Source organism: Vulpes lagopus, chromosome 2 (assembly GCF_018345385.1).
Source record: "Vulpes lagopus strain Blue_001 chromosome 2, ASM1834538v1, whole genome shotgun sequence".
Taxonomy (NCBI): domain Eukaryota; kingdom Metazoa; phylum Chordata; class Mammalia; order Carnivora; family Canidae; genus Vulpes; species Vulpes lagopus.
The window spans coordinates 42,997,720-43,015,385 of record NC_054825.1 but is presented as its reverse complement, the minus strand read 5'-3'; the positions used below and the strand labels follow the sequence as shown (position 1 = coordinate 43,015,385).

The window sequence follows — 17,666 nt, the reverse complement described above, 5'->3', positions numbered from 1 at the left end:
CTTATTCCCTGGGCTTAGCTCCGCTCTCTGGGCATGCAAACGCTGCGTGTCTTGGTCAGGGACCTAAAGTCGCAACCAGGCCTTTTGAGGCTTCCCCGGGGAACATGGGTGCTAGGTCTGCCTCTTCCTGTCAAGGTCTCCATGGGCAGATTTCATGTTATCACAGACCTTCTAGCCGGGACCTAGATGCCCGGGCGTGGCTTTCTGGAAGTGGCTGCGCTGTCTCCAGAGATGAAGCAGCTGGTTCACGCAGCCTCTGTGTCTGCTGCTCGCAGCGGCCCGGAGGCCCTGGCCCCTGTGCGTAGTGGCCCTCGGAGCTCCCACGGAGCTTCTCCAGGCTCTGGTAACGCCTGGATACTGTGGCCCATTCCTGGGGCACGTGGAGGGCTTGGTTGGGGGACCCTGCCTCCCTAATCGGCCCTTCTCGGGCTGGACCTACCTCCAAGCTTCCATCCTAGTCTCTGCCAGAAAAATTTAAAAAAAAAAGAAAAAGAAAAATTGTCGCCAGCCCTGCCAGTGCGGTGGCGAATCCTCCCCCGGAGCCAGCGTGACCCGGGCCCCCCGGTTCGTAGCTAACCCCCGAGGCAGCCAGCCCACAGCTGGGGCCTCCTCCGCGAGGGGCCGGAGGGCCTCGCCCCTGGCCGGCCGGAGCGCACGTCATCCTTCTGAACAGCCGAGGGAGGACTTGCAGTTATGCTGCAGGATTCTTCGGGAGGTGAACTCAAGGGTGCCGCTGTCTTGCCTGGGCTCTGCGCAGCCCTTCTGGAGTTTCTATCACACTGGATGGAAGCTGCCCGTCTAAGCCCAAACTGGCTTTTTTAACCCGTCGTTTTAAAACAAAAGGGGAAGGATGCTAATATTTATAAAAATGCCACTTCTTGACATATCTCATTTCACCGACTCTTCATCACAGCCTTATGTGGGGGAGGAGGGCGAGGGAGCTGAGCCTGGGGGAGCAGAAGGTCCTGGGGGTCTGGGTGGAGCCAGGACGCAGAAGTGGGCCTGCTCCGGCTCTGCTCGGCTCTGGCTCTGGCTCCGGCTCCAGCTCCCGTCCAGGGCGGGGCCTGCTCTGGGCCAGCCCCCTGGCGCCCTCTCCCGTCCAGCCCTACCCTGTCTTTCGGGACAGTGATCCCCGATCTCTGCTCCTGCTCCTCCGGCGCCACGCACAGGCCCCAGGAGGGAGCAGGGGCTCTGGAATCAGAGGCAGCAGGGGCAGGGGCGTGGGAGGCCGGGATGGCCCTTGCTGGGTGCTGGGTGTGGGGCGGTGGTGAAGGAAGGACACGTGTGTGCTAGAAGACGGGAGTCCCCCTGCCTCCTCTCCTCCCCCACTGTCGCACCTGCCACCGGCCCAGGAGCCGGCTCTCACCGTCCCCAGCGGCCCACCTCGCCACCCATGGGGCGCTGGGCCCTCCCGTCTGCTCCTGTAAGGCCAGTATCCACCCAGCAGCCCGGGAACTTTGCACCCTGAGGAGGCCGGGCCCCCCACTTCCCTGGCGACCTTTCATCACCCGGGCCCTGGCCCGGAGGCCCCGCTCCCTCCACAGCCGCATCTCCCATAGTTGTGCCCACGCCCCCCGCCGGGCCCCCCTCCTGCCTGCTGCTCCCCAAAGCATTGGCCTCCCGCCCACCTCTGCCCTGCTCCTCCTGCTGCTCAAGGAGAGCCTGGCTCCCTACCCTCTAGGTGTGAGTTCAGGTGTGGCGTCTGCCCAGGTAGGGTGGTCCCCAGCCCTGCCCCAGGGCCCCACCCTCACGTCCCCTGGTTTAATGATCTTAGTTGTACCTGCTGCTCTTTGCGGTCGGTCACCTGCCTTGCTTGTCTGCTTGTCCTCTGTGCCCCCCCTCCCGTGGGAGCGTCAGACCTGTCTGCTTTGTAGCCCAGAGCCCTCAGCGCCTGGCATAGAGCCTGCACACGGTACGTGCTCAATAAGTCGGGGAGAAAAAATGGAAACTCAGGATCACGTGAAGGAGAAATAGCAGATGATACAGTTGTGGGTATGGTAGCAGCTCGGGGTGTAATACTCGTGTGCGCGTGAGTGTGTGCGGGTGGCTGGGGGTCATCTGCTCCTCTAACGAGAGGGCCGGGCCCAGCCCGGAGCACCGCGTGCATGGGGGCACACGCTCGCAGACGTGCTTCGCTGCCCGGGAGCCCTGTAACCTCGTGCCCGCCAGGCCCAGTCGCCTCCCCTGAGGGACAGGGCTGCTGGGTGCCCTGCGGAGGGACCCACGGGCAGCGACCCGCCGGCCTGCCGCACCAGCTGGAAGGTGATTGTTGCGGTCCTCTCCGCACGGGGCTGCTTCCCGCTGACCTCGGAGGCAAGGGTCTCGCCCAGCAGTGGGGGGGGGGGGGGGTGGGAGCTCAGGGCTCTGGAAACGGGCAGGAAAGCCTGGAGACATGAGCTTTGCTGCTGGGAGCTGGATTATGTTCACGTAATCGGTCGCTCGGATGCCTCAGGAGCTTGACCTTGCGAGGTGTTCATTTTTGTGCGTGTGCTTGTTTTTGAAAGAAGAATTTTGAGACATTCATTTCTTGAAATGTTTTCTTTCGAATCGAAAGAATTTTTATGAAATTTAAAACGGAAAACACACACACACACACACACACACACACACACACACACACACAGACTTGTATTTGCAACAACCCAAGGCAACAAGTCTTCCCTTTCTGCCTCCTTGCCCTTTTCCTGCAACCTTGGAGAACATGTGGGGAGTACAGGGGGCTCTGGACCTTAGGCGAGCGGCTTCCTCTATGCCTCGGTCTCCTCATCCAAAAATAATAACAACAACAAGGGCATCACGCTCGCTCCCTCCCCGGTTCCCGTGCAGATTGTACGAGGCAGCGTTCCCCACGCATTGCGGGCGCTTAGGAGGAGTTTGTTAAATCAGAGGAGTAAATAAATAGGAAGGAAGGGGCTCCCAGGAGGCCCCCGCGGCACGGAGAGGCAGCAGTGGAAGCCTGTCCTTTGGGTCAGGACTCCAGAGCTCACACCCCGACTGCCGTCGCTCCCCGTGTCCCAGGAGCACGTGTGGCTTCTCTGCCTCAGCTCCTCCATCCACAAGATGGTTTTGTCATCTGCCGCCGGCGACGCCGCGGGTGTGCGTGGGCTCCGTGAGCACAGGGCCCCGGACGCCGCTGTCGCCCAGGCCCCACCCTCCCCCATCTTCTCCGCTTTCTTGCTCAGCATCATTATAACTCGGGACGCCTGGGGTGCTCCGCAATTGAGCGTCTGCCTTAGGCTTGGGGCGTGATCCCAGGTCCCGAGATCGAGTCCTGCATCAGGCTCGCTGTGTGGAGCCTGCTTCTCCCTCTGCCTGGGTCTCTGCCTCCCTCTCTCTGCATTTTATGAATAAACAAATAAGATCTTTAAAAAAATGCATCATTGTAGCTCCGTGTTGTTACCAGTCTCCATGTTTGTCATTTTTAAAGGCCGTGTAATATTCCATCGGGCAGAGGTGTCCTGATGCGCTTCCTCATCTCTGATGCGGGGTGGGTGGTGATTTCCCCAGGCAACTTCATGGATACCGACCGAGGCTGCTTTCTCGGGGGAGCCAAGGGCCGGGCCAACGACAGTGGCTGGGAGGGTGGCCTATAGTCTACTCCAGGAGCAGCAGCAGGGGTAGTAGGGCAGCGACACGGCCAGTGTGATGGCACTGAGCATGGTGGGAAAAGCAGCGCATCGGGTGTGACGGTGACAAGCGTCTGGCCTGGACAACCTAGGCCACGTGGGGGGCGGCAGGAGCTCCACCGGGAGCCAGAGCAGCAAGGCTCTGGTCTTGCCTTTGTGTCTCTGTCACTTGCCCACACGCCCCGCGTGACCTTGAGCAAATCCCTTCCTCTCCGTGGACCCAGGGGCTGGGCTGGGGCTGTGCTGTCTCCTCTGGCGGCTACTAAGCCACCTGTGGCTGTTTTGATTTAAATAGAAATTAATTAAGATTTTTAAGTCACTTTTGTAGTCACGGTGTCCATGGTTCAGAATCCAGTCATGTCTGTTGGCTGCCACGCTGGGCGTTATGAGTATAGAACATTCCGTTGCTGCAGAAGGCTCTACTGGACTGTGCTGGTCGAGAGACGTTTCCAGAAACCCCGTCAGCCCTCGTGTGCTATGGTTCAGGATCTCATGTCATCATGCCAAGAAGGGCCAGCAGCCCAGAGCTCAGAGGACTCATTAGGAGCCTAACAAGTCTTAGTGACCTTGCACAGGCCAGGACCTCTGGTAGCGTCCAGAGTCTGAAATACCCACCCCTGTTTCTCTCTCCAGAGGTCCCAGCGTGGCCTCCGAGAGAAGCTGGGCAAGAGTCCGGGTCCCGGGAGGGTAGCCCCAGCTAAGGTCGGTGCCCAGGGGAGGCTGGCATTCGGACGGGGTAGGGGGTCTCCCGGCTGGGGGCAGCCCGAGGCGTCACCGGTTCCCTCGGGGTGCCTTGTCCTCTCTAGGACTCCTTTGGGGGGTGTGGCCTAGAGAGCAGAAGGACGGCCGCCTCGCTCGCCTTGCGCTGCTCTGGCTGCCTCCAGCCCTAGGCTGGCGCCGGGCACTTGCTGGGAGAGGAGCCCGCAGCACGAGGGTGAAGCTGCGTCTCCCCAGCAGCAGGTGCACGTGCTCTGGCGACCCAGGGTTCTGACCACGCCTGCCCCCACCTCTCCCTCCCTGTCGGAGGAGCCCCCGACCCCCTCCCATAGTTGCTTTTCTGCAGCCTGGAGGTGCAGCAGGGGGAGGCGAGGTGCCTGGGCTGGGGTGCAGTGAACAGGGGGAAGCAGAAGCGGGATGTGAGGGTGTGCAGAGGAGCTCGGCTGGCTTTGGTCTCACCTTTGCCAAAGTAGCTGCCTTCACCCTGCCCCTGTGCCCACGGGTTCCTCTGTCCCGGTACGAGCCCTACTGCTCACCCTTGTCTCTCCTGTTTTCCAGGGATCCCGTGGCCATGTCCCGGCTGCCTTGAGCCTCTGAGGCCACCCAGCCTCCCACCTGCATCTACAGGGCTCTCCCCCCGTCCAGCCCCTGGACCAGCTTCCAAGCCTGCCCCTCACCCCAACCTGGGGGCTCCGCAAGCTTCAGGACTCTGAGGGGCTCAGTAGCAGTCACGGTAGGTGGCATCCTCACTCTGCTCACTCCCTGGCTCCTGGGGTACTCAGCTGGGCTTTCGTGGTCTCTGGAATAAGAAGGAAACCTTTCTGAACTCGGTCTCTGTCAGAATTCCCTTGGTTGCAATGGCAAAAAAAAAAAAAAAAACATTTAGATAAAATAAAATTAGCAGCTCACATAACTGAAGGGTTCAGAGGTAGGTTGGGCTTCAGGCAGGGCTTGATCCAGTGGCTCGAACAATGTGACCAGGACCTGTTTTCTGTCTGTATTTCTCTGCTTCTCGTCCTGGGTGATGGCTCTGCTCTTGGGATCCGTGGCACATGACACGGTCACCGGATGTCCGCCAAGAGTTTCTGAGGCAACATGCTCCCAGGTTAAAATCTGGGGTCAGGGCTGGAGATGAATTCTGCTTTCTTGATGGAACAAACAGAGGTCCTGGGGTTGATCTCTTGGCCCCGATTAGATCCCTGTTTGGACCGTCCTGACCCTTTAACAGGGTCCACAGGTCCTGGAAACCTAAAGGGACTGGGGGTCAGGGCCCGTCCCTCCCCAACTGTGTGACCAGGAGCGAAGGGAGGGTGTTCCCCAAAGGAAGCTTGGAGTCTAGCTGCAGAAGGAGTCACCCCCGATTGAGGGAAGCAAGTAACAAATGAGCAGTGGAGTCTGTCCGGCTTGGACAGCTGGACGCCAGTCCCAGGTAGATGCCAATGTGCTGTGCGTCCTTGGACAAATCCCTGCGCCTCCCTGAACCTCGGTTTCCTGATCTGATGATGACCCCACCGGGCAGGGATGCTTCGAGAGCTACTCGAAATGATCTGTGCGAAGCGCTGGCATCTGGCAGGTGCTCCGTAAATCCTTGTCCTCATCTCCTTCCGTTTCCGGGGAGCTGGGAACATCCTGTTCTCTTCAAACATGGAAGGAGCCGCAGAGCAAGTATTGCCAGTCGGGATCCCCGGAAGGGGGAAGAGCAGGAATGGGGTAGGAATGAGCTCCATGAGTGAGGTCGTGGTCTCAGGGAGCGTAGCTTCGGGCTGGTCCCGGGGTTCATACCACAGAACCGCCCGCCCCGCAGACAAGGTGGCCCCGAGCTGGGCTGCCCAGCCTGAGGTCTGCTGACGGGGTGGACCATTGTCCCCTCCTCTCCAGAAGCTTTTCCCACCCCAGGCCTCCTCGTCCTCCCTCTGCTCCCCGCCTCTCCCCCTCTGCCTTCAGCCTCAGCCATGTGGTCCTCCCGCCTCCTATGCCCCTTCTTGCTCTCCGCATCCTCCTTCAGGGCCTGTGTGGGTCCCTCCCTTTCCAGGAGGCCGCTGCTCACTGCCCCGGCCACTGTCTCGAGTCCTTCCTCGGCTGCACCCTTCCGACAGACAGGGAGGCACGTCCCTGTGAACACTCTGTGGGTTCCAGCAGCGGTGCCGAAGCGTGTTGCTCTCTTTGCCTTGGCTGCCAGGAAGCAGGTGGCTGGTTTGTGGCCCACGTCTCGTTAGGGCTCAGAGTGCTGCCACGTGGTCGCTCAGTAGCCTTACCTCTGGCCTCCTCTGTCTCATTTTCTCCTTCTGATTTCTTAATTTTCAGCTTGTGCTGTTCTTAGTAGCCTCAGACTCTTTTCGGGGAAGGTGGGGTCTAAATTACAAATAACCAAGAGTGGCCTGGGTTAAAGCTCTCAGTCGGATGCCAGGCTTTGCCCTTCCCGAAGGCGGCTGGGGTGAGAGAGTCTCCCCCAGAGCCCGGGCTGAGCCTCTCCCCAGGGAGACACGGAGGCCTGACCCTGGCAACCCGGGGGGAAGTGCCCACCCTGCCCTCTGTGGGTCACGAATGACATTGTTCTGCTTCCCGCCCAGCTCCCTCCCCGCTTCTCATCTTATCAGAAGCTAATGAAAGAGGCTGGGAAACCCAATCCTCTGGTAATTAAATTTACTTAACGGGTATTCAAGTGGAGTAATGAGAAGTTTAATGCAGTGATTAGATTTTTCTTTAATTAATTAAAATGAGAACCATGTGTCTTGCCAGCAAACCAACTTGACCCTCTGCTTGAGAGTAGCGGGCAGAGAGGGTGGGGGGCTTGGCGTTGCGGGTGGGGGCGGAGGGATGGCCACACCTCTTGGGAGGAAGCTTAGCTCTGGTGCCCACCCAGGGTGGCCTTGGGAGGTCTTGGGAGGAAGCTTAGCTCTGGTGCCCACCCAGGGCGGCCTCGGATGCAGCTCCCCCGAGCTCTGCGAGTGCCCGGCCCGGGCTAGGCCCGAGTCACCCAGGACTGAGGGATCCAACAGTCCCTGCACCCAGACAGCTGAAACTGACCCACAACTGGGTTTCAGAGGGGGTTCGGCGAGGGTGGCTGAGAGAAAGGAGCACAAAGCAGGGGTTTCAGGCACTGCAACAGGTGGGGGCATTTGGGGTGTCACGTCTTGTTGCATGACGGGCCAGCGGACACCTTTACCTGCATGCTGAGCCAGACATGGGTTTAGGGCCGTTGGCGGTCTCTGGGCTAAGGGAGTGAGGGCAGCAGGGTGGAGAATTGAGAAATCAGGGATGATCCGCAAACCCCTTCTCCTGGCCATGGGGATGCATCCGTACCAGGACGGCCACCCTGGCTGTGTTTCTGAAGGCCAGTTAGGGATGCAGGGAGGTGCTTGCTGCCTCGGGGCACTTCTGCTGGGCTGGGGTTCGGGGCCGGGGAAACGGGAATATGGGAATCCCAGCAGAGCTGTGGAGGGTGCAGCATAGGACTGGCCCTGCCAGGGTGCGGGGTGCACATAACGAGGACCGCAAGGCAGGCCCCTGCCTCTCGAGAGCAGAATATGTGGTTTGCAAGCAGTGGGCGAGGCTGGGGAGAGTCCCGAGGCAGAAAACCTCCTGTATCGAGCTCTGACCTACCCCACCCCAAGCCCTGATCCCAGTCCTAGACTGAGCCCTGATCCCAACCTCACTCAGCCCAGCATCGTCATGGGCTTGCGGGCGGAATAACAGGGGCTGGGGTGGGCAGGGCAGGAGACCCTACTTGTCCGTCCTCAGCGCCAGCCCTCCTGCTTATAGGCAGGACTGCCCTGCGAGGCCCGCACCAGTCTCTGAAATGGCCAAGATGAGTCACACACGGTCCCTGCCCGCAGGGCTGGTGGGGGGAGTGACAAGCACATGGGCACTGAGGTTGGAGCTGAGGTGGGGAGGCTGGGGGGCTGGAGGGGCTGACGCTGGTTGGCCACGGAGGAGGATGGTGCGGGCCTGGTGTGGGGGCCGGGTCGCTGGAACCCCCCCGGGTGAGTGACTCTCCTGCAGGAACTGGCTGGCACTCCTCCAGGCCAAGCTGCTGGTGAACCAGCGACTCGCGTGGGGAAGGCTGGTAGGGCACCGGCCAGTAGTGTTACCTTATAAGGGAGGCATTTTTATCCCTTGCATCCAAGAGCTCACAGGTGTGCAGGGACCTGCCAAACGTTGCCCAGTAGGGGCAGTTCCCGGAGCTCGCGGCCTGCACACTGCCCTTCAGGGAATGCCCAGGCCCTGGGGGGCAGGAGTCGTCCCCTTCCAACTCCTCCCCCCTCACCTGGCTGGAGCCTGAGGCCTGTGGGGAGCAGAGGGTCCCAGCTGCGTAGGGGACCAGCCCCCGGAAGGAAGTCTGCTGCTTTCCCATCCCGCTTGTCCCCTCTCCTGGTTCCACTAGGTTCCTCTTCCCCGTTTCCCCTCTTCTTTCCTCTCTGAGAATGCTGGCCCAGAGAACCCACGCAGCCGGCCGCCCACCACTGTCGTGGGGAAAGTGAGGCGGGGACCCTCCCAGATCATGGGGCTGTGCCTCTCATCCGTCCTTAAGGTTAAAGGGTCTGAATCACATTACCCCAAACGCAAGCACAGGACTGCATGGGATGCAAGTCCACACCCCGCAGGCGGCGGCCGCTGGCCCCGGCAGGCCCCCCAGGCGTGTTCACCTCCCCTCTGTGGGTTCCGGGTGTCGGAAGCACCTTCTCCTTTAATCTCCTCAGCAGTCTGGGGAGGTGTTTATCCAGAGGCGGAGGGAGCTTGCCTGACACCCTCCCACCCTGGGCCCAGCCACCCCTCCGCCTCAGGCCAGCCTGGCCTCGCCTCTGCAGCTGCCCGCCCCCCCCCCCCCCCCGCGCCCCTCCTCATCCACTGCCGCCTTCTGGAGCCACAACCGTGACTCTCCCCCAGCAGCCCCGCGCTTTCCGCCCCCCACACTACACTAGGCCCTGTTCAAGCTGATTCAGCCCCCGGAGTTCTCCTCCCCATCGCCATCTGCCCAAACCCCCTTCATGTCTCTAGGCTGGGCCCAGACGCCACTTCCTTCATGGAGCCACCCCGTGGGCTCACTCTCCAGGCAGAAGTCACCCGAGCTCCCTGCACCATCCTACAGGTGCTCTCCGCCCTGCCCCCTAGGCTCCTGGCCCTCTTGGGTCTGACCTCGAGGCTCCTGGAAGGCAGGGCCCGTGGCCCCCAGGGCCTGGCACATAGTAGGGGTACAAGAGATAGTGGGGGGCAGGCTTCCTTGGGAGGGGCCTCACCTCCACACACCTGTCCCTTTCCTCAGCAGTACCGGGTCCCTTAGCCCCCTGAGGACACCGGCCCGCAGCCTGCCAGATGCTCTGCAGCAGCTGTGCCTGCTGGGGATGGAGGGCTGCCTTGGGGCCCCAGCAGACCTCCCCGGGCCCAGGTTCGGGGAGCGAGGCAGGAACAAGGCAAGGCCCACCGCTGGGGCTCGCAGGAGAGTCTTGAGACCCACCAGCTACGGGCCCCAGCGCAGGCCCCTCTGCATGGACACCCTCGATGGCTCTGCTGATTCCTGGTGGTGTGGCTGAGCCAGTCACGGAATCTCGCCGTGCCTCAGTTTCCTCCTCTGGTAGATGAGGTGATGACAAGCCTACCTGGGGTTGCTCTGAACACAGCGCGAAGCCCATGGCGCAGCCCAGACGTAGACCCACAGCGACTGTGCGCTGTCACCGTGTCTCTGGGAGGGGCCTGAAGGTACAGTGTTGAGGGAGTTTCCAGAAGGTGGTGACACATGATGAGGCCCAGAGGCAAGAAAGGACGTGCCCAGAAGAAGGAACCACACAGACGAAGATCCAGAGGAAGTTTGGGGACATGCAAGGGATCTGGCTATGTCTAGACTTAAGAATGGGTCACGGAGGGGCGTCTGGGGGGCTCAGTCAGCTAAGTGTCTGCCTTCAGCTCAGGTCATGATCTCAGGGTCCTGGGGTCCAGCCCTGAGTCGGCCTCCCTGCTCAGCGGGGAGTCTGCTCTTCCCTCTGCCTCCGCCCCTCCTCATGCTCATGCTGTCTCACCTTGCTCTCTCAAATAAGTAAATAAATCTTAAAAAAAAAAAAAAAGGGTCAAGGGGAGGTCCCAGGGCTGTGTTCTGAGGGACCTTGGATGCCACATGGGAGAGTGTAGCCCTACAGCCCGTGAGGGGCCATGGGATGGAGTCTTTTTTTTCCTCTTTCTTCTTTTTTAACATTTGCTCATGCAAAGACATTGAAACAGTATAGACGTGTGTCTATACACATGGAAGTTCCCTCTTTGCCCTTAAATCTTGTGCTGCCAAGGCCTCACCGTTGTGGGTCTGAGGTGCCTCCTTCCAGAGCTTTTTGCTGCGTTTTACAAGCATATTTATTATATATCACTTTTTCTTTAAAGGTTTTAGTTCTTTTTTTAAAAAAAAAAAAAAGGTTTTATTTATTTATTCGCGAGAGACACAGAGACACAGGCCGGGGGAGAAGCAGGCTCCCTGCAGGGAGCCCGATGCGGGACTCAATCCCGGGACCCGGGGATCATGACCTGAGCCAGAGGCAGACGCTCAACCCCTGAGCCACCTGGGCGCCTCCTAAAGGTTTTAGTTCTGAGTAATCTCTACACCCAACATGGAGCTTGAACTCACAACCCCGAGATCAAGAGTCACGTGCTCTACCGACTGAGCCACCCAGGTGCCCTGTATATCACTATCTATTTATTTTAAAGATTGTATTTATTTATTCATGAGACACAGAGAGAGAGGCAGAGACAGGGAGAAGCAGGGGGAGCCCGATGCGGGACTCGATCCCAGGACCCTGGGGTCACAACCTGAGCTGAAAGAGAGCTTAACCGCTGAGCCCCCCAGGCGTCCCCTGTATCTCACTTTTTTTTTAAAAAAGACATGGATTCGTGTCCAGCACATGCGTCTCCCCCTTTCCCTTTCCGGCGTGGGGTGAGCATCTGTCAGTGTCCCCGCACACGGGTCTGTGGTGTCCGTTTTAATGGTTGCCTAATAGTCCCTTGTTTGGCCAAAGGGTGGTGTGTGTAATGGCCAAGCCTGTGAAGACTAGCAGTCCTCCGAAAGGGTCAGGCCCCGCCTCGAGTAGACCATCTTCTGCACGCCGGGATAGGGGTTTAGCTGGCCAAAGGGCATGTTTATCACATTTTGGTAGGTGGCCGCGGCGCTCTTCCAGAAGGTTGGGCCGCCCGCGGCATCTGTGGCTGGCCACTTCCCCCACACCGTCCTCCGCACCCAACTGACCAAGCTTTTTAACTTGAGCTAAGAATCCAGGAAAGCGTCTTGCTGCGGTTTCAACACTCACTTTCCTTCTCCCCAGCAGAGCTGAGCATCTTGTTCGTGGACCATTTGTACTTCCTCCTCCGTGAATTGACTGTTCATATCCTTTGCCCATTTTTCTTTCTTTTTCTTTTTTCCTTATTTCTTGTTGCTATAAAGGAGCTTTTAGTATATTAGAGATTTTCAGACTTTTTTGTCTGTTGGGTGCATTGCACATCTTTTCCCTAGTCTGCTGTTTGTCTTTTTTAACTTGGTTTATGGTCTCTTTGGCCCTAGAGAAGCTTTAGATCTTTATTTAGTCAAATCTGTCAGACTTTTTCTGAGTTTCTGAGTTTCACATCCTGCTTGGCCGAGCTTCCTGGAAGTGTTCTAAATGGAGGTCAGGTGGGTGACTGGGAAAGGTGGCTCTGATGGCCGCTGTGTGCAGGGCGGGCGGAGGGGGACAGCAAGCCGGAGGATGGGAAGCAGCTGAGACCTTTGTCCCAGGTGGGGTTGGGGCAAGACTGGGGAGAAGGTGAGTTTGGGAAATACTCAAGGATTGGCTGCCCATAGTGATGGGATGTGACGATGGAAGAGGGAGAGGGAAAGGACTTTGGAGCAATGCCGGGGTGTGTGGCGGGGGGGTCTGCATGGCTGGTGCTGCCACCACTGTGAGGTGCGGACAGGATTAGGAGGGAAATGCATGCAGGTGCATGCAGGTGCTCCCCCGCACAGGGACGCGGCATCTGTGAACACATCTATGCACACGGGTACCAGCAGGGTATGGGGTTGGCCATCTGTACCCGGGGTCTGGGGTTGACCTTCCATACCGTGGCTGCACGGAGGGGCCACGGCACGGGCTCTCGTCTTTGTGGAGCGTCTGTTCTCCGCCAGGTAGTGTCTGCGGCTCGGCGCACGCGCACTCTGTGACCTCTCCCACCATAGGAGGTTGTCTTACGGACAAGGACCCAGGCTCTGGTTAAGTAAGTGGCTCAAGGAGGCAGAGCGGTACGAGACAGAAAGGGGATTTTTTTCGACAACTTAGATCTGACCACCCAACAGTATTTTTTTTAAAAAGATTTTATTTATTTATTCATGAGAGACACAGAGAGAGAGAGAGAGAGAGAGAGAGCGAGAGAGAGAAGCAGAGACCCAGGCAGAGGGAGAAGCAGGCTCCCTGCAGGGAGCCCGACGCGGGACTCGATCCCGGGACCTGGAGGTCACAGCCCGGGCCGGAGGTAGCCGCTCCATGGCTGAGCCCCCGCCGTCCCTCCCACCAACACTGTTAGGAGCCTTGCCCTCGCCTCTAACTGACAAACTCCGTTTTGTCAGGGACTGTGAGCGCGAGTGCCGGGACCTTACAAGGCCAGTTACGGCCCCTCTCCGTGCCTCAGTGTCCCCATTCTAAAAACGTAGACGATCCCGGTGCCCACCTCGCAGGGTGCTGGCGGCAGTGAAGTGCTTGTGACGCGCTCCGCCTGGGAGCCCATGGCGACGGCTGCAAGGCGACACCTTCACCTCGGTCTCTGCTCGGTCCCGCCTCCTTCCTCTCCGTCTTCTCTCCGCCTGTCACTTCGCCCCATGCCAGCTCTTCCTCCGGTCCCCGCGGGGCCTTCTTTCACCCTGTGCCTGTGAACCTCTGTCCTCGGCGTCAGCCCCCAAGGCCTCGGCAGACCGTGAATTGAAGCGCAGCCGGTCGCAAAGGGCGTCCAGGGGCGGGGCAGCTTCCGTGCACCCCCCGCGGATCCGGATCCGGTGTCTGGAACACCCCTTGCTGCCTGGGCGGAGACGGGTGTGCTCTGGGGCCGAGGGCCCAGCTGACCCAGCCCGACCAGCCCCCCGGGCCGTGGCCCTCGCTGGAGCCCTGAGCCCTGGCCAGCAGCCCGACCCACAGGAAACAAAAGCCTAAAGCCCCGCAAATCCCAGCAGGGTTTCGTCCCACGAGCAGATCAGAGCAGATCCTGTGGCTGCGAAGGGTGAGAGCAAGGTGTTCACACTGGGCTCGAACCTCAGGTCTACACCCAGGTAAAGGTTTCCCACCGAAATCATCAGACTCACGGCTGTGGATTTTTCGTCGCCAGAATGAGCCGCCGGGTAAATAAATGCTCGTGGTGAAGGATGGAGTCGCCAGCGCTTGTAGGGTTTTGTTCTCAGTTGCCCGGCATCAGGCACACCTGCTTATTAACCCGAAGGATGAGAGAGCTGCCTGAGCCCACCTGGGCGGGGTGGGGGGGGGCGGCGGGCGGGTTACACCCGGGACAGCAGAACCCGCAGCCGGCGGGAGATAGGGTTCTTGTGACGGCTTCGGGGAGGCTGGCTCTGTCCCGAGGCTCCTGCACCATCTCCGCCCGCTTCCAGCCCAGCCCCGCCTCCACTCACCCCGCACCCCTGCAGGGCGCCCCTAGGACTCCCAGCCAACCTGGCCGACCAAGGCCAGGTGAGCCTTTGTGCACTGGAGGCGACCTGGCCACGTCAGCACTCCTCCTCCGACGACGAGGATGACGACCCTCCCCAAGCTCGCCCGCGCATCCTGCAGGCCTCAAGGACGCTGCACGGCACCCTTTAAGGTTCTCCCCAACGTGGGTACAAGGGAGGCAGTATAACCCACTACTGCTCTTGGAAAAAGCGAGGAACCCCGGGGGGCGTTAATGGACGCGAGGCCCTTCCCCGCAGGTCGCTGCCAGAGCCAGGTTGGTGCCTCCAGGGGCTCCCTCTTCTCCCTGTGGTCCTGGGTTGCCCCATAGGAGCGCAGAGCATTGAAGGGGATAATTGCCGAAGTAAAGTGCCCATAAGTTCAAAATACAAATGTGAATTAAGCTTGTGGCCGCTGTCATGGTGGCTCAAGGGCCCTGCTGGCACCTCCCTGCCCCAGCTGTCATCCAGGGCAGACAAGGAGGGGCCCCGGGCTGAGCGGGGCTAAAGCTCTGAGGGCGCTCTAGCCTTTGTTCAAAGTTCAACTCCAAGCCCTTGAACGTAGGCCGAGGCGCCCGCTGTCCTGGAGGTGTTTACCGCTTGCCTCTGCTCGCGCCTCCTTTCTGCAGGGGGGATCGTCCTGCTGGCGGATCCTACTACAGGCCCGGAAACTTCCCCCTTTTACTTGTGGATGGGGAACCCGTGAAATTGGGGATTGATGCATTTGTGTCCCCCACTGAAGTGCTAGTGATTTAGGGGCTTCCAAATGGAGCTTAGTTCTCTCCCTCAGAACGTCATGCAAACATACTCTCCAAGCAAATACAGCAAGGTCATGTGCCCCAGGTGGCCCGTGGGGATGCCGTGGGGTACGCAGGGCCATGCTGCTCGATCTCGTGCTCTGGGAACTCCCAGTGACCTACAGCAGCAAAGGCTCTGTTATTCTTTCTTCCTCTATGGACAGTCTGACCTCATATTCCATGTCCAGTGAGGGAAGTGGGGAGGGTGGCAGACTCTGGTCCGTACAGTCACGCAGGGACCCAGGCTGGCCGGAACTCCACCATCCTGTAGCCGCCCCACCTGGAACGTGGAGCCTCCTCCAGTCACCGTGGCAAAGAAGAGAAAAAGATGGAATCACACTCTGCTCTTAAATGCCTCGGCCCGGCAATGACACACATCACTTTTGTTCCCAACCCATTGGCCAGAACTTCTCATGCAGCCTCAACTGACTGTAAGGGGGCGAGGAGAGGGGACATCCTGCTAGGACAGGAGGGCGTGGAGGAAATGCACTCAGACGTTCAGCGACCAGTAAAATCTTCTCTACAAGGGGTGTTATAGGACCAGTGTCAGAGCCAGGGCTTCAGAAGCGCCAAGGCCACGACCTGCTGTCATTCTCTCCACCTGGGGTTGGGGAAGCCAGAGTGTCTGGGAGGGCTTGATGAGAGAAGCTTTGGGGAAGAGTCCCTATGGATGAATAAGCCCCATGGCAGGCCCAGGTCCAGGCCTACACTCACCAGGCTCTAGGTTTGACTCAGCCTCTCCCCTCTTACCCCATTGACTGCTTTGAATACCAAGACCATCCCATAAAATGAGTTTCTCAAGAGGAGAAGCAGGAATGGGAGTGAAGACAAGTTCAGCTTTGGCGGGAGAAAATCCGAGAGAAGACATCCAGAAGCTATGTCTTAAGTCCATTTGGGCTGCTCTAACAAAATCCCACAGACTAGGTGGCCAATAAACAGCAGAGGGTTATTGTCTCACGGTTCTGGAGGCTGGGAAGTCCAAGATCAAGACGCCGGCAGATTTGGTGTCTAGTGAGGGCCCTCTTCCTAGGTCATCGACAGCTATCTTTTCATGGTGTCGTCCTATGGCACGAGGGACAGGTCTCTTTGGTAAAGGTGCTAATCTCATTCATGAGATTCATGAGACCTTCATGACCTAATCCCCTCCCCCAAAGCCTCACCTCCAACTACCATTACCTTGGACTTCAGTTTCAACACAGGAATTTGGGGGTGTGGATGGGACACAGACACTCAGTCTATGGCATGTTGGGTATGATGGCCTCCAGCCCAGGAGCATACCCTCGCCGTGAAAGAGAGCTAGAAGATCCTGCCTTTCATCCAGGCTTTCATTCCTTCAGCAAATGTGGGTCATGGAATGTACTGATGACTACTGTGGGGTCTGATTCCAGAACAGCTGGGATGGGGGATCCCTGGGTGGCGCAATGGTTTGGCGCCTGCCTTTGGCCCAGGGTGTGATCCTGGAGACCCGGGATTGAATCCCATGTTGGGCTCCCGGTGCATGGAGCCTGCTTCTCCCTCTGCCTGTGTCTCTGCCTCTCATTCTCTCTCTGTGTGTGTGTGAATATCGTAAATAAATAAAAATTAAAAAAATAAAGAGAACAGCTGGGATGGAAGCATGGCTTGGCCCCTTATCAGCGAGGTGACCTAGGGCTAGGTACTTCCCTCTGCCTCAGCTTTCTTCTCTTAACATGAGGGTATTGATAGCATGTATCTGTCTTAGGGGAAGGGTGAGCATTAAATGGGTTAGTATTTGTAAAGTCCTCAGAAAAGTGCTGGGCACATGATAAATACTCTGTAAATATTAACTTTCAACACTGCAGCCGCCGTCACCACCATCACCACCACCATCACCACCACCACCATCACCACCACCATCACCACCATCACCACCACCACCATCACCACCACCACCATCACCACCATCACCACCACCATCACCACCATCACCACCACCACCATCACCACCACCACCATCACCACCATCACCACCACCATCACCACCACCACCATCATTCCCATCACCACCATCACCCCCATCACCACCACCATCACCACCACCACCACCATCACCACCACCATCACCACCACCACCATCATTCCCATACCACCACCACCACCACCACCACAATCACCATCACTCCCATCACCACCACCATCACTCCCATCACCACCACCATCACCACCATCACCATCATTCCCATCACCACCACCACCACCACCACCACCACCACCACCACCACCATCACCAACATCACCACCACCACCACCACCATTCCCATCACCACCACCACCATCACCACCATCACCACCACCACCACCATCACCACCACCACCATCATTCCCATCACCACCATCACCACCATTACCACCACCACCACCACCACCACCATCACCACCACCACCATCATTCCCATCACCACCACCACCACCACCACCATCACCACTATCACCACCACCACCATCACCGTCATCACCATCACCACCACCACCACCACCACCCCCACCACCATCACCACTATCACCACCACCACCACCATCATCTAGTACCAGATGCTGTGCTAGGTGTTGGGGGAGTAGAGGTCAAGGTCTCTGCTCTCATGGATGATGGGGGAAATGGAAAAAAAAAAAAAAAGATGTAAATAATTAAATTAAGATGATAGATAATTACAAATAGAGATGGTACGAAAACAGTAAATCAGGTACGTGAAAAATTAAAACCAGTGAGATACCACTGTGTGTCTCTGGCATTGACATCTACAAAATTGGCAATATCAAGTCTCGGTAAGGATATGGAACAACGGGAACTCTCCTGTGTTGCTGGTGGGAATGCAAAATGGTACAGCCACTTTAGAAAACAGTTTGGCCAAAAAAAAAAAA

The 17,666-nt window shown here is 58.4% G+C and overlaps 1 protein-coding gene across 1 annotated transcript in view; it reads left to right on the top strand.

Annotated features, from left to right (window-relative positions):
- The first annotated feature begins 4,943 nt into the window (after positions 1-4,943).
- The window catches only part of LINGO1 (leucine rich repeat and Ig domain containing 1), a 70,035-nt gene continuing 57,312 nt past the window's right edge, over positions 4,944-17,666 (top strand). Inside the window, exon 1 of the mRNA XM_041745982.1 lies at positions 4,944-5,076. The gene's annotated coding sequence lies outside the window, so the exon portion shown is untranslated. The remainder of the gene's footprint in view (positions 5,077-17,666) is intronic.